The following is an 11,920-nucleotide window of genomic DNA, read 5'->3' on the forward strand; positions in this document are numbered from 1 at the left end:
TATCAGTCGAGAAACATCTGCTTGTTTGCCCTACCCTGTAGTTAGCCATTCTTGAAATACTGTTGCCCTGGATACAACTGGGTGTGGGGCTCTACCCGGGACAATGGAAAAATTCCTGAGTTTAACTTAGCTGAGAACTATAGAAACCTGAGTTTAATTCATCTGAGAACTATAGGGGCTATTTTAATTTTAATCTTTCAACTGCTTAAAAAACTTTTAAGAGCTAGACACTACTCACTAAAATTAAGATGTAGAATCATCCATTTGTTAGTGTATTTTATTGAGTACCTGCTTTGTGTCACAAGCTATACTCAAACAGTGAGATGGTGCATCTTCCAGAGTTCTGTATCTCTAGTTGTTGTCGCTAGGTGTCAAGCTTATGATGACTCATAGAATTCCTAGAACAACAGATCTGTAACTTACCCTATTATGCACTTGTATCTAGCAAGAAATAAATGACACAAAGGAATTAATGGGAAAGAATTATTTTCAAAGTTGTTGGACAAGGTCAAAGGAACCAACAAGGAAAGATAAGATGCCCAGACACTCCCACCAGCCGAAAGCCATATTCTCCATAATGGAGTGAGAGTGGGGCGCTACAGAAGGGAAGTTATATTTAGAGAGAGAGAACGTAGGAAGGGAATCAGGACTGATAGTGGCTCATTTTGCCATACTGTAATGACTTGCAAGTTGTTATGATGCCATATGCTATTTAATTTTGGTATTTAATTATATTCCTCATGCATAGCCTCTTCTAAATCTATCTTTAATTCCCAGCAGTTGTCTGTCAGCGTACTCCTCTGTGTTAAAAAAAAATTGTCAGCAAAGTTTTGCTTGCATGTGATATTAATAATATTTGATAATTTCTGCATTCTGTGAAATCACCTTTTCTGGGAATGGGAACAAACACAGATCTCTTCCAGTCAGTTGACCAAGAAGTTGTCTTCCAAATTTCTTTGTAATCTGGTGAGAACATCCAGGGCTGCATCTATTTGCTGGAACATATCAATTGGTATTCCATAAATTCCTGAGTTCTTATTTTTTGCCAATGCCTTCAGTGTAGCTTGAACTTCTTTTTTTATTGTTGTTGTTGTTAGGTACCTTCGAGTTGCTTGAGATTCATAGTAACCCTATGTACAACAGCCCTAAACCCTGCTCTATCCTGTACCAATCACATTGCCTCCAACACACCCATCCCAATTACCCTAGTCACTGAGTCAATCCACCTCATAGAGGGTCTTCCCCTCCTGGGCTGTCCCTCCACCCTCCCAAGCATGATGTCTTTGTCCAAAGACTGCTCTCTCCTGGCCATATACCCAAAGTATGTCAGATAGACTTTTCAAAATCCTGTCTCCAAGCTTGGTTTCACTCTCTGCAAAACAAATCTGTTCTTTTGGCAGTCTATGGTAGCTTTAATACTCTTCTCCAGCACTAAAACTCAAAGATGCAATTTGTATTCAATTGTTCTTAGTCATTGTCCAGCTCTCTGATGCATAGCAAACAATTGTGAAGACCATGGCTTGGATTGGGAGTACCTTAGTACTGATACCATTGCTCTTCAGCACTCTGGAGAGGTCGCTGCCAGCAGATTTTCTCAATGCAAGTTGTGTTTTGACTTCCTGACTGCTGGTGCCACGAGTATTTATTGTGGACCCAAGTAAGCAGAAATGATTAACAATCTCAAGCTCTTATCCATCTACCATGATGCTGCCCAGTGGTGAGAATCTTTGTTTTCTTGATGTTGAGCTTCAATACATGTTGAAGACTGCCATTCTTGACCTTGTGCAGCAAGCACTTCAGGTCCTCCTCAGTTTTAGCAAGCAAGGTGGTTTCATCTGTGTAGCACAAGTTGTTGATGAGTTTTCCTTCAATCCTGATGTCACATTCCTCCTCACAAAGTCCACCCTCCCAATGATTTTTTACGTATAAATGGAAAAGGTTTGGAGATAGGATGCATCCCCTTTTCTGATGTGATCTTGCTCTGTTCGGTTCACTGCTCCTGGGTCTAAACATAGGTTTTGCATGAGCACAATTATTACTTGCTATGCACCTGAAAGATGGTCTGTGACTAAGTATGATAGACTTTGAGTTGTGGTATCAGAGAAAAGTACTGAATAATCTATGCACTTCCAAGAGAACAAAAAAGTCTTGGGGATAGTGCAATCAGGTTGCTCCTTAGAGGCAAGGATGGTGAAGCTTCCTCTCACATACTTTGGGCATACTGTTAGGAGGGGCTAGTACATGGAAGAGAAAAATCATACTTGGAAAGGTGGATTGTCAGAGAAAGAGAGTGAGAACTTCAATGAGATAGATTGACAAAGAGACTGTAACAATGAAGTGTGTCAGGAATAGTGAGGATGGCACTCGATGGGGCAGGGTTCAGATCCATTGTTCATAGAGTTGTTATGAGTTGTAGTGGACTTGATGGCACACAAAAATAGTAACAGTTGAGATTTAAGATGGAAGCAGGGTCACTCATGATAGACAGATTCCAACAGAGCTTCCAGACATACTAGAATGAAAGAAAGGCCTGCTGATGAGTAATTTCTGAAAATCAGTCAGTTAAAACCTTCCAAAATCACAACAGAATATAGTGCTCAAAAAGGAGCCTTCAAGATTGGAAGGCACTCAAAACCCACAGTCATCTGAACAATGAACTCACACCTAACAGTATTCCTGAAGATAGGGCAGAATGGACATTTCATTCTGTTACACTTAATGCTGCCATTAGTTGGAGATGACTTGGCAGGACCTGACAACAGAAAGCAGAAGGAAGGGGGAAGTTGACTCCTTCTGGGAAGGTGAGCCTCTAAGGATTCAGATCACCATAGAATGGGCGGAGGAGGGATCCCTGGGGTAGTTGGATGGCAAATGATGGGGAATGGCCATCAGTGATGGGGCTTGCCCTCAGGGACTTGAACACCAGTGAGGATATTCATATGGACAGTTGTGCCAGGATAGTGAGAGATGGAGCCTTAGCTAGAGGGACAGGTGTCTTGGCCAAGCCTAGGCATGTAGTTTGAATGTGAATTGAAGTTCTCAGTGAATTATTTCTCTGTGTTTGTGAAAGGTTGGGGAGAAGGTGCAAAAAAGTAAAAAAAATAGGTTGGTATTCAAATTTAGGGAGAGAGACAGATGGAAAGCACATGGGAAAACTTCTAAATAAATGAAAGAGTGGAATCAGGAAGGGTAAAGCAGTAGGGTCAGCCACAGTCCTTTACCAAATGAGTAAGTTGTTCAACGTTTTGAATACGTTCTTTGAAGACCATCTTCTGAAAATATCACCATGAGAAATTTTATCAGAAAACTTCTGAAATTTAAGCCTGAGAGTTAAAGGTTTGGGCTTCTGATACACAGTGTTGAAATGCTTTACTGTACTTTTAAATTGAAAATGACTGATTGTATCTCTCAATTTTGAATCAAAGTTGAGAGTTGGTAAACTTTGGAAGATAGAATATAGTCTCTCGTGAAATTCTTTTTCACTTTCTCTTGAATCAATAGGAAATTGTTGTTGTTTGTTGTTGATTGCCATTGAGTCGAGCACAACTTATAGCAAGCCTATGAACAAAATGCCTGAAATCTTTATATAACTATTGACACTTATCAAAGGTCATAGAGTTTTCAGAGGCATGTTGTTTAGGAACTGCATGCCACTCCTGCAAGTAGATATAAAATATTCAATGAGACAATGAATCTGTGAATGCATATTTTTATATCTGTGAGTGCCTTCCTTGACGTATGTGTTCAGTTGCTTGGGAATTACTTTTGCAAACATTTTCCTGTAAATGCCAAGTGAGGGTTCCCGTTCATCTGCTATGGCTAGATGACAAAAGGCTCTTAGAAGTCTATTCCCAGGAGGAAAGAGGCTGTGATTCAGATCTTAAACTGACCTAACTTCAAAGTAATGGTTCTTATTGTTGTTCTTAGGTGCTGTCGAGTGGAGTACAAATGATAGCAACTCTGTGAACAAAAGATATGAACCATGTTCTATCCTGTGCCATCTTCACACTTCCTTACACACATAAGCCGATTGCAGCAGTCACCATGTCAATCCACCTGGTTATGAGTCTTCCTCTCCTTCATCAACCCTCCACCCTGCCCAGCATCATGCACTTCTCCAAGGAATAGCCCCTCCTAGAAACACGCTCAAAGTATGTGAGGTGAAGCCTCATCATTTTTGTCTCCAAAGAACACTCCAGCTGCACCCTCTCCAAGACATATCTGTTCATTCTCTTGGCCATCCATGGGATGTTCAGTGCTCTTCTCCAACACCATGGCCCAAAGGCGTCCCTTCTTTTTCTGTCATCCTTATTCAAGGTCCAGCTCTCAGATGCATAGAAAGTAATCGGAAAGACTGTGGCCTGAATCAGATACACATTAGTCCTTAAACTGACATCGTTACTCCTTAATAATTGTGAGAGGCCCCCAACTGGAGCTTTTCCCGGTGTAATGAGTTTCCTTATTTCCTGACTGCTCATACCAAGGGTGTTAATTGTGGATCCATGATAACTTAAAGAGAAGTATAGAGCAAAAATATGAATAGTTTGGTCAGATTTAAATCCACAAAAATAAATTGTAATGGTGAAAGAGACCTCCTTAAACTCAGTCCTGAGGACTGTGCCTACTGGGATGCTGTCTCATTTCTGCTTTTCCCAGGTCTTGGGAAGGAGTCCTGATGATGTTGTGTATAATGTTATGGTCTGCAAATGGAAAGGCTAGGAGTTTAAATCTACCATCGCTTTGTGGGAGAAAAATTGGCAGTTTCCTCCCAGAAAGATTTACAACCTTGGAAACCCAGTGGAGGATCAGTGAAAGCCAGGCTCAACAAAATGCAATAGGATTTATTAATTTTTTGTTTAATGTCTTGGGTATGGGTGAATGAATAGGTGTGAATATATCTCAAAATATTATTAATTTATGAATAGTTAATTGTGCTCATGTAAAGCCTACAAACAAATCAAGAAGCCGTTGTCTGAACAAACAAGGGAACACTGCATGATTTAAAAGCTGGAGAGATGAGTTCAGAGTTGTATCCTTTCTCTATTCTTATTCATTCTGTTTTTTGAGCAAATCATTTGAGAAGCTGTACTGTTTGAAGAAGTATGTGTTATTAGGATTGGAGAAAGCCTGATCAACAATCTGTATTATGTAGATGATGCAACCTTGCTTGCTGAAAGTGTAGAAGACTTGAAGCACTTGCTGCAGAATATAAAAGACTACAGCCTTCAATATGGATTGCATTTCAACATCAAGAAAACAAAAATCTTCACCACTGAACCAATAGAAACATCATGATAGATGACTAGAAGATTGAAGTTGTCAATTACTTCATTTGACTTGGATCCACAATCAACACTCATGACAACAGCAGTAAAGAAATCAAATGGCATTTTGCATTGGGAAAATTTGCAGTCAAGGACCTCTCCTAAGTGTTAAAGACCAATGATGTCATTGTTCTAAGACTAAGGTGCACCTCATGCAAGCCATGATATTGTCAGTTGCTTCTTGTGTCTGAAAGGTGGACATTGAATAAGGATGACAGGAGAAGAATTGAGTTCTTTGAAATTTTGTGTTGGAGAAGAGTACTGGATATTCCATGGAATGCCAAATGAATGAATAAGTCTGTCTTGGAGGAACTGCAACGAAGGTGGTCCTAGAGACAAGGATAGTTAAACTTCTCACTTACCTTGGAGGAACTTAATTCAGGAGGAACCAGTCCTTGGAGAGAGACATCATGTTGGGAAAATCACAGTGACTGTAACAATGAGTTTGAGCATATCAGAGATTATGAGGATAACATAGGATAGGGCAAGATTCTGATTTTCAGAGTTGCTGTGAGTCATAATTGACTTCATGACACCTAACAACAATAACATATACCGCATAGTTGAATCAACTACAAACAAGACCTATGAACAATAGATCTGAATCCTGTCCTATCTTGAGCCAATCTTGTTGTCTCAGACACACCAGCCTTTAGTGTGATAGTCATTGTGTCAGTCCATGTCATCTAGCGTCTTCCATTCCTGCACTGACCCTATCCCTTCCAAACATGATGTCTTCCAAGGACTGGTCCCTCCTGTAAACATGCCCAAAGTATGTGAGACAAAATTTCAAAATCCTTGCCTCTATGGAGCAACCTGGTTTCACTTTCTCCAGGACAGGCTTGTTTGATCTCTTGGCAGTCTATTGTATGCCTGGTACCCTTCTCTAGCACCACAGCTCAAACACATCAATGATTCTTCTGTCATCCTCAATCATTGTCCAGCTCTCTGATGCATAGCAAGCAACTGAGAAGACCATGTCCTGGATCAGGGACGCCTTAGTCTCTGGACTGATATTGTTGCTTTTTAGCACTCTTCAGAAGCCCTTGACAACAGACTTTCCTCAAGCAACTTGTTTTTTTTATTTCCTGACTGCTGGTGTCAATAGTTGGTTGTGGATTTGAGCAAGATGAAATTGTTAACAACTCCAATCTCTTCTATCATGGTGTTAACAGTTGGCCTGATGGTGAGAATCTTTGTTTCCTTGATGTTGAGACCGAATCTATATTGAAGACTGCCATCCTTGACAAACGATTTGTCCAGTGAGGTTGTATTGTCTGCATATCACAGGTTGTTGATGAATCTTCCTCCAATCCTGATGCCACATTCTTCATAAAGTCCAGCCTCTTGAATGGTCTGTTCTGCATATAGACTTAAAAACTATGGAGATAGGACACATCCTGATGCCCTCATTTTTTGATTTTGAACTATGCATTGTTACCTTGCTCTGTTCTGACAACTGCCTCCTGGCCCAAGTATAGGTTTCACATGAGCACAATAAAATGTTATGGAATTCCCATTCTTCTCAATGTTGCTCACAGTTTGTTGTGATCTACACCATCAAATGCCTTTGTATGGTCAATAAAATATAAATAGATATTTTTCTTGTACTGTTTTCAGCCAAGATCCATCTGACATTGGCAGTGATATCCCCAATGCCATGGCCTCTATAAATCCAGCTTGAATTTCTGGTAGTTTTCTGTTGATGTACTGTTATAGTCATTTTTGGACAATCTTCAGTAAGATTTTACTTGCATTTAATATTAATGATATTGTTCACTAATTTCCACATTCTGCAGGATTCCCTTTTTTGGAATGGCAACAAATATGAACCTTTTCTAGTCAGTTGACCAGGTAGCTGTCTTCCAGATTTCTTGGCACAACCTGGTGATAACATCCCAGGCTGTGTCTATTTGTTAAAATATGCCCATTATTATTCTATCAGTCCCTGGGGCCTTATTTTTTTACCAATTCCTTTTAAGTAGCTTGAACTTCTTTGCTCATTATCATTGCTTCTTGATCATGTGCTATTTCATTTAATTCTTCTGTGTCAGCCAATTCTTTTTAATATAGTAACTTTGTGTGTTCCTTCCATCTTCTTTTGATGTTCCCTGGATCATTGAATATTCTGCCAATCACATATTTGTTTTTCTTTTTAAAAAATTATATTGGTTTGCATACAAAATTTATATATATATTGTGTTTCACACTTTCCTTCATTCACACTGTGTTTTATAAAATTAATCCTTGTTCATTTATACCCACCATTACATTATCTTTTCAGTTCCCTGCCAGATCTTTCCCATTTTCTTTACCCTGTGATTTCACCCCTGCTCACCCTCACCCCTCTGCTCCCACTTATTCCCCTCATCCCAGACACTTCCATCTACATTTTAATAGTTATCCTGCTATTTTTATAATAATTATCTTAAACAGTATTTATTCTTATGAGACTGAGTCAGTTCACTCAACATAATACTCTCCAGTCTCTCCCAATTTATGTAGTATTTTTCTAAATCGTTGTTTCTGAGTGCTAAGTAGTATTCCATCATGTGAATGTACCACAGTTTCTCAATCCATTCAGTTGTGGTTGAACATCTGGGCTCTGTCCATGTTCTTGCAATGGTGGATAACATTGCTATGAACATTGGTGAAATCTCAGACGTGTATAGCAAGTTATCAGAAAGATTGTAGTTGGCCATTTGGGCAGTTTCTTTGTTCTGCCTGCTATGAACATTGGTGCACAAATCTTTATTTTTGTCTGAGTTCTAATTTCCTTGGGGTATATTCCCACTAATGATTCATAAAGAATTTCTATGTTTAGCTTTTTAAAGGAATTCCCAGCTGCTTTCCAGAGTGGTTGCTCCATTTTACAATCCCACCAACAGTGTATGAGAGTTCCAATCTCTCCACATCCTCTCCATTTGCTTACTGTTCTGTTAAACTTTGTTGCTGCCCCTGAGGTCAGATGGTTTTGATTTGCATCTTTGATTAATTACCAGTGATTTTGAGCATTTCTTCATGTGTCTTTCTTCATGTGTTGGCCATCTGAATGTCTTGCTCTGTGAAAAGTCTTCCTATGTCTTTTGCACATTTTGTAACTGGTTTGTCAGTTGTGGTTTGTTTTTTTTTTTCTTTTGTTGGGTTTCCCTCCCCCTTTTTCTTGTGGAGACCCGGTAGTATTCTGTAAGCTTTGTTATGAGACCCTTGTCTGAAATGGTATTGAATGTCTATGTTCATCTTTCTGAGGAAATGCCAAACCATTTCTGGGTTCTAAATTCTGTTCTGTTGGTCTATGTGCCTGTCATTGGACTATGCTGTTTTGGTTATTACAGCTGTGTAGTAGGTTTTGAGGTGAGGGAGTGCTATGCCCCCCACTTCATTTTTGTTTTGCAGAAGTGCTTTGTTTATTCAGAGTTTCTTTCCCTTTCAAATAAATTTGGCAATTGTCTTTTTGATCTCATTGAAAATGGATTTGGTATCTGTTTTGGGATTGCATTAAACATACACATTGCTTTTGGTGTGATTGTCACTTTATTGATTCTTCCTATGGAAAGGCATTTGACTGTGGATCACAACAAATTGTGTCTAACCTTCAGAAAAATGGGAATCCCAGAAAACTTGATTGTGCATATGTGAAAACTGTACTTGGATCAGGGGGTCAGTCCTCAGAACAGAGCAAGAAAACACTGATTAGTTCAAATCAGGAAAGGAGTACATCAGGGATGCAACCTGTCTCTATATCTTTTCAATCTATATGCAGACAGATAATTTAGGAAGCAGGGCTTTGTGACAAGGAATGTGGCATCAGGATTGGAGGAAGACAACCTCCATTATACAGCTTACACAACCTTGCTGCTGAAACTGAGGAAGACCTGAGGTGCTTGCTGCAGAAGGTCAAAGATTGTAGTCTTCAATATGGACTGAATCTCAACATCAAGAAAACAAAGATCCTCACTCTGGGCCAATTGGCAGCACCATAGTAGATGGAAAGAGATTGCAGTTGTTAACAATTATAGCTTGCTCGGCTCCACGAGCAACATTCTTGGCACCAGCAGCCAGGAAATCAAAAGATTAATTGAATTGGGGAAATCTGCTGTCAGGCACCTCTCTAGAGTACTGAAAAGCAACAATGTAAGTCTAGAGATTAAGGTGTGCCTCTTCCTGGCCATGGTCATACATACTTGGTATGTATCTGAGAGCTGGACAATGGTTAAGGACAAAAGAAGAATCAATACCTTTGTGCTGTGGTACTGGAGAAGAGTCTTGAATATACCATTGTTGTTGTTTGATGCTGTCGAGTCGTAGACAACTCATAGCGACCCTATGAACGAACAGCCTGAGCACTGTTCGTACATAGATTTTCCGGAGGCAAGCCATTTCGGAAGTGGATGCCACTCCTGCTTCCAGGCTTGATTTAGTTGGGAAGCTCCAGCCAACACTTTCCACCATGAGTACCCATTACCACGAATGGCACATCACTGTCACAGTCTTCAGCATCAAAGCAACCACGAGTTACCTCTGTACAGCAACGCACAGACCAGTGCTATACCACCTAGAAGAATGTTTGACAGGAAGACAATTTGAACCTGTGGCCCGAGGGCCCTTTGGGCTTAAGGCCGCCTCCTGGCTCAAACCCTAGGCCCAGGCTGGCTAGCCTCACTCCAGGGACAGAGCAAACCTGCACGTCAAACACATTCCTGGAAAAGCAGTCAACTCCAAAAGCTTGCCACGATTCCTGCGCTCCCACCACCACGCTTCTTCCTTCTGGCAGGGAGAACTTCCCAAGAGCCGGGGAGGAGCCAGCCAAACCAGGAACAACATGGCCACTTCTTTCTCAGCTGCCCAGTTTATGGCAGACATTTTTAAAAGCATCTTTATTTTCCAAAATAAATCTTATTTTTTAATATATATTTTTTATTAGATTCTGGTGACCTAGTCTATAGAATTGTTGTTGTTCTGGGCTTTTGTGTGGATACCGATCCATAGCTGACTGTCCTGTGGGTGTTCAGAGGTAGTAAATCACTCAGAGAGATTGTCCAGCTTTCTCCTCCAGAGGTGCTAGAGGATTTGAACCAAGAAGAGAAGTCTCCCCCTGTTATGATTTACAGCCTCAGAAACTTGATGGACTCAACTGGCCATAAGTTTTGAGTGATTGTCACATGTATCCTTGAACTTATTTTTCTAAAATTATAGCTGTTTAGGTATTCACTGGTGACCTAGCGGTAAGGAATTACACCATTAGTCCAAAGGTGTGCGTTTTGAATTGGCTGTATCATGGGAGAAGGATGGACAATCAACTCCTGTACTGCCTCTAGAAACCTGGTGGAAGGTCAGCTGGGAGTGCGTTATCACAGTACACAACAACAACAACAACATAGAGTCTAGTAGTAAAATCCACAGGAAGTTAGTTCCCCTACTAACCCAAAGACCTCATGCCCACCCTCCGCTCCCCAGCAGTTGGAGTCTACAGGAAAAAGATGGGCAGTCTCCACCCCTGTGGTTAAGTGTTTCAGAAACCCAATGGAAGAGCAGCTCTCTGTTGGTTCAAACTCAGTGGCATTGAGTAGCAAAGCCTGCTGATGCAATGGTTAAAAGTATTTTGTTGATCAAAAAAGCAGTTTAAATCCATAAACCCACCAGCTGCTTTCGGAGGAAGGTGGGGTAAGATCTGTTTTCATGAAGATGAAGCCTTCATTCCACCAGGCCTGGTGATGCTTGTTCTCCCTGATTCTACAGATTGGCTATGAGTTTGGCTAGTTTAAATCAACCCATAATATACTTTATTTTTAGACTGTTGAACTGTTACTTGATTGACCTTAAAATAAGATATTATTGTTATTTTTAGTCACATAAAATATGCATCTTGTTATTTGAAACTATCATGTACAAAAGTCACTCCTAATCAATGCAGGTCCTGTCAAAACATCCAATTAGCTTCTTCCTTTCTAATGATCTTTGGGGACTGATCATGAAGATTAACATCTCCTATGGGGCCCGGTTTCAGCTGTCAAAATAAATCTCTCTCAATCTGAAGGGAAAGGCTATTTTGAACATCTGATTGCTTTGTAATTTTTTGTCATAGACGTAACAATTTCCGTTTAGTGATCATGACATTTTTGCCATTCATCTACAAAATTCTGCTTCAGATACATTTAAACCAATGATGACCCGTATTTTTTCTAATCTCTGGGTAGATTTACACACTTCTTTATTAAGAATACGTGGCTGTTGTGGTTATGTTCTGGGCCAACTGTGATTCATATTGACTCTGTAAATAACAGATTAACACCTTGCCCTGTCCTGTGCCAGCCTCACAAGCTCCAGCATGTTCAAGCCCATTTTTGCAATCGCTTAGTCAATCATCCATCTTGTTAAGTGCTTTCTTCTTTCTCTGACTTTTCTTAGCATGATGCTATTTTCTGGTTCTGTGCCTCCTGACATGCCCAAAGCATATGGGACCAAGCGTCAATGTACTTGCCTAATAGCACCCTAGCAACACTTTCTCCAACACAAATTTGTTCATTCTTTTGTCAGTTGATGGGATATTAAGTACTCTTCCCCAACACAACAATTCAAAGTTATAGATTCTTTTT

Source organism: Elephantulus edwardii, unplaced genomic scaffold (genome assembly GCF_000299155.1).
Source record: "Elephantulus edwardii isolate Elephantulus edwardi_28Jun2011 unplaced genomic scaffold, EleEdw1.0 scaffold00366, whole genome shotgun sequence".
NCBI lineage: Eukaryota > Metazoa > Chordata > Mammalia > Macroscelidea > Macroscelididae > Elephantulus > Elephantulus edwardii.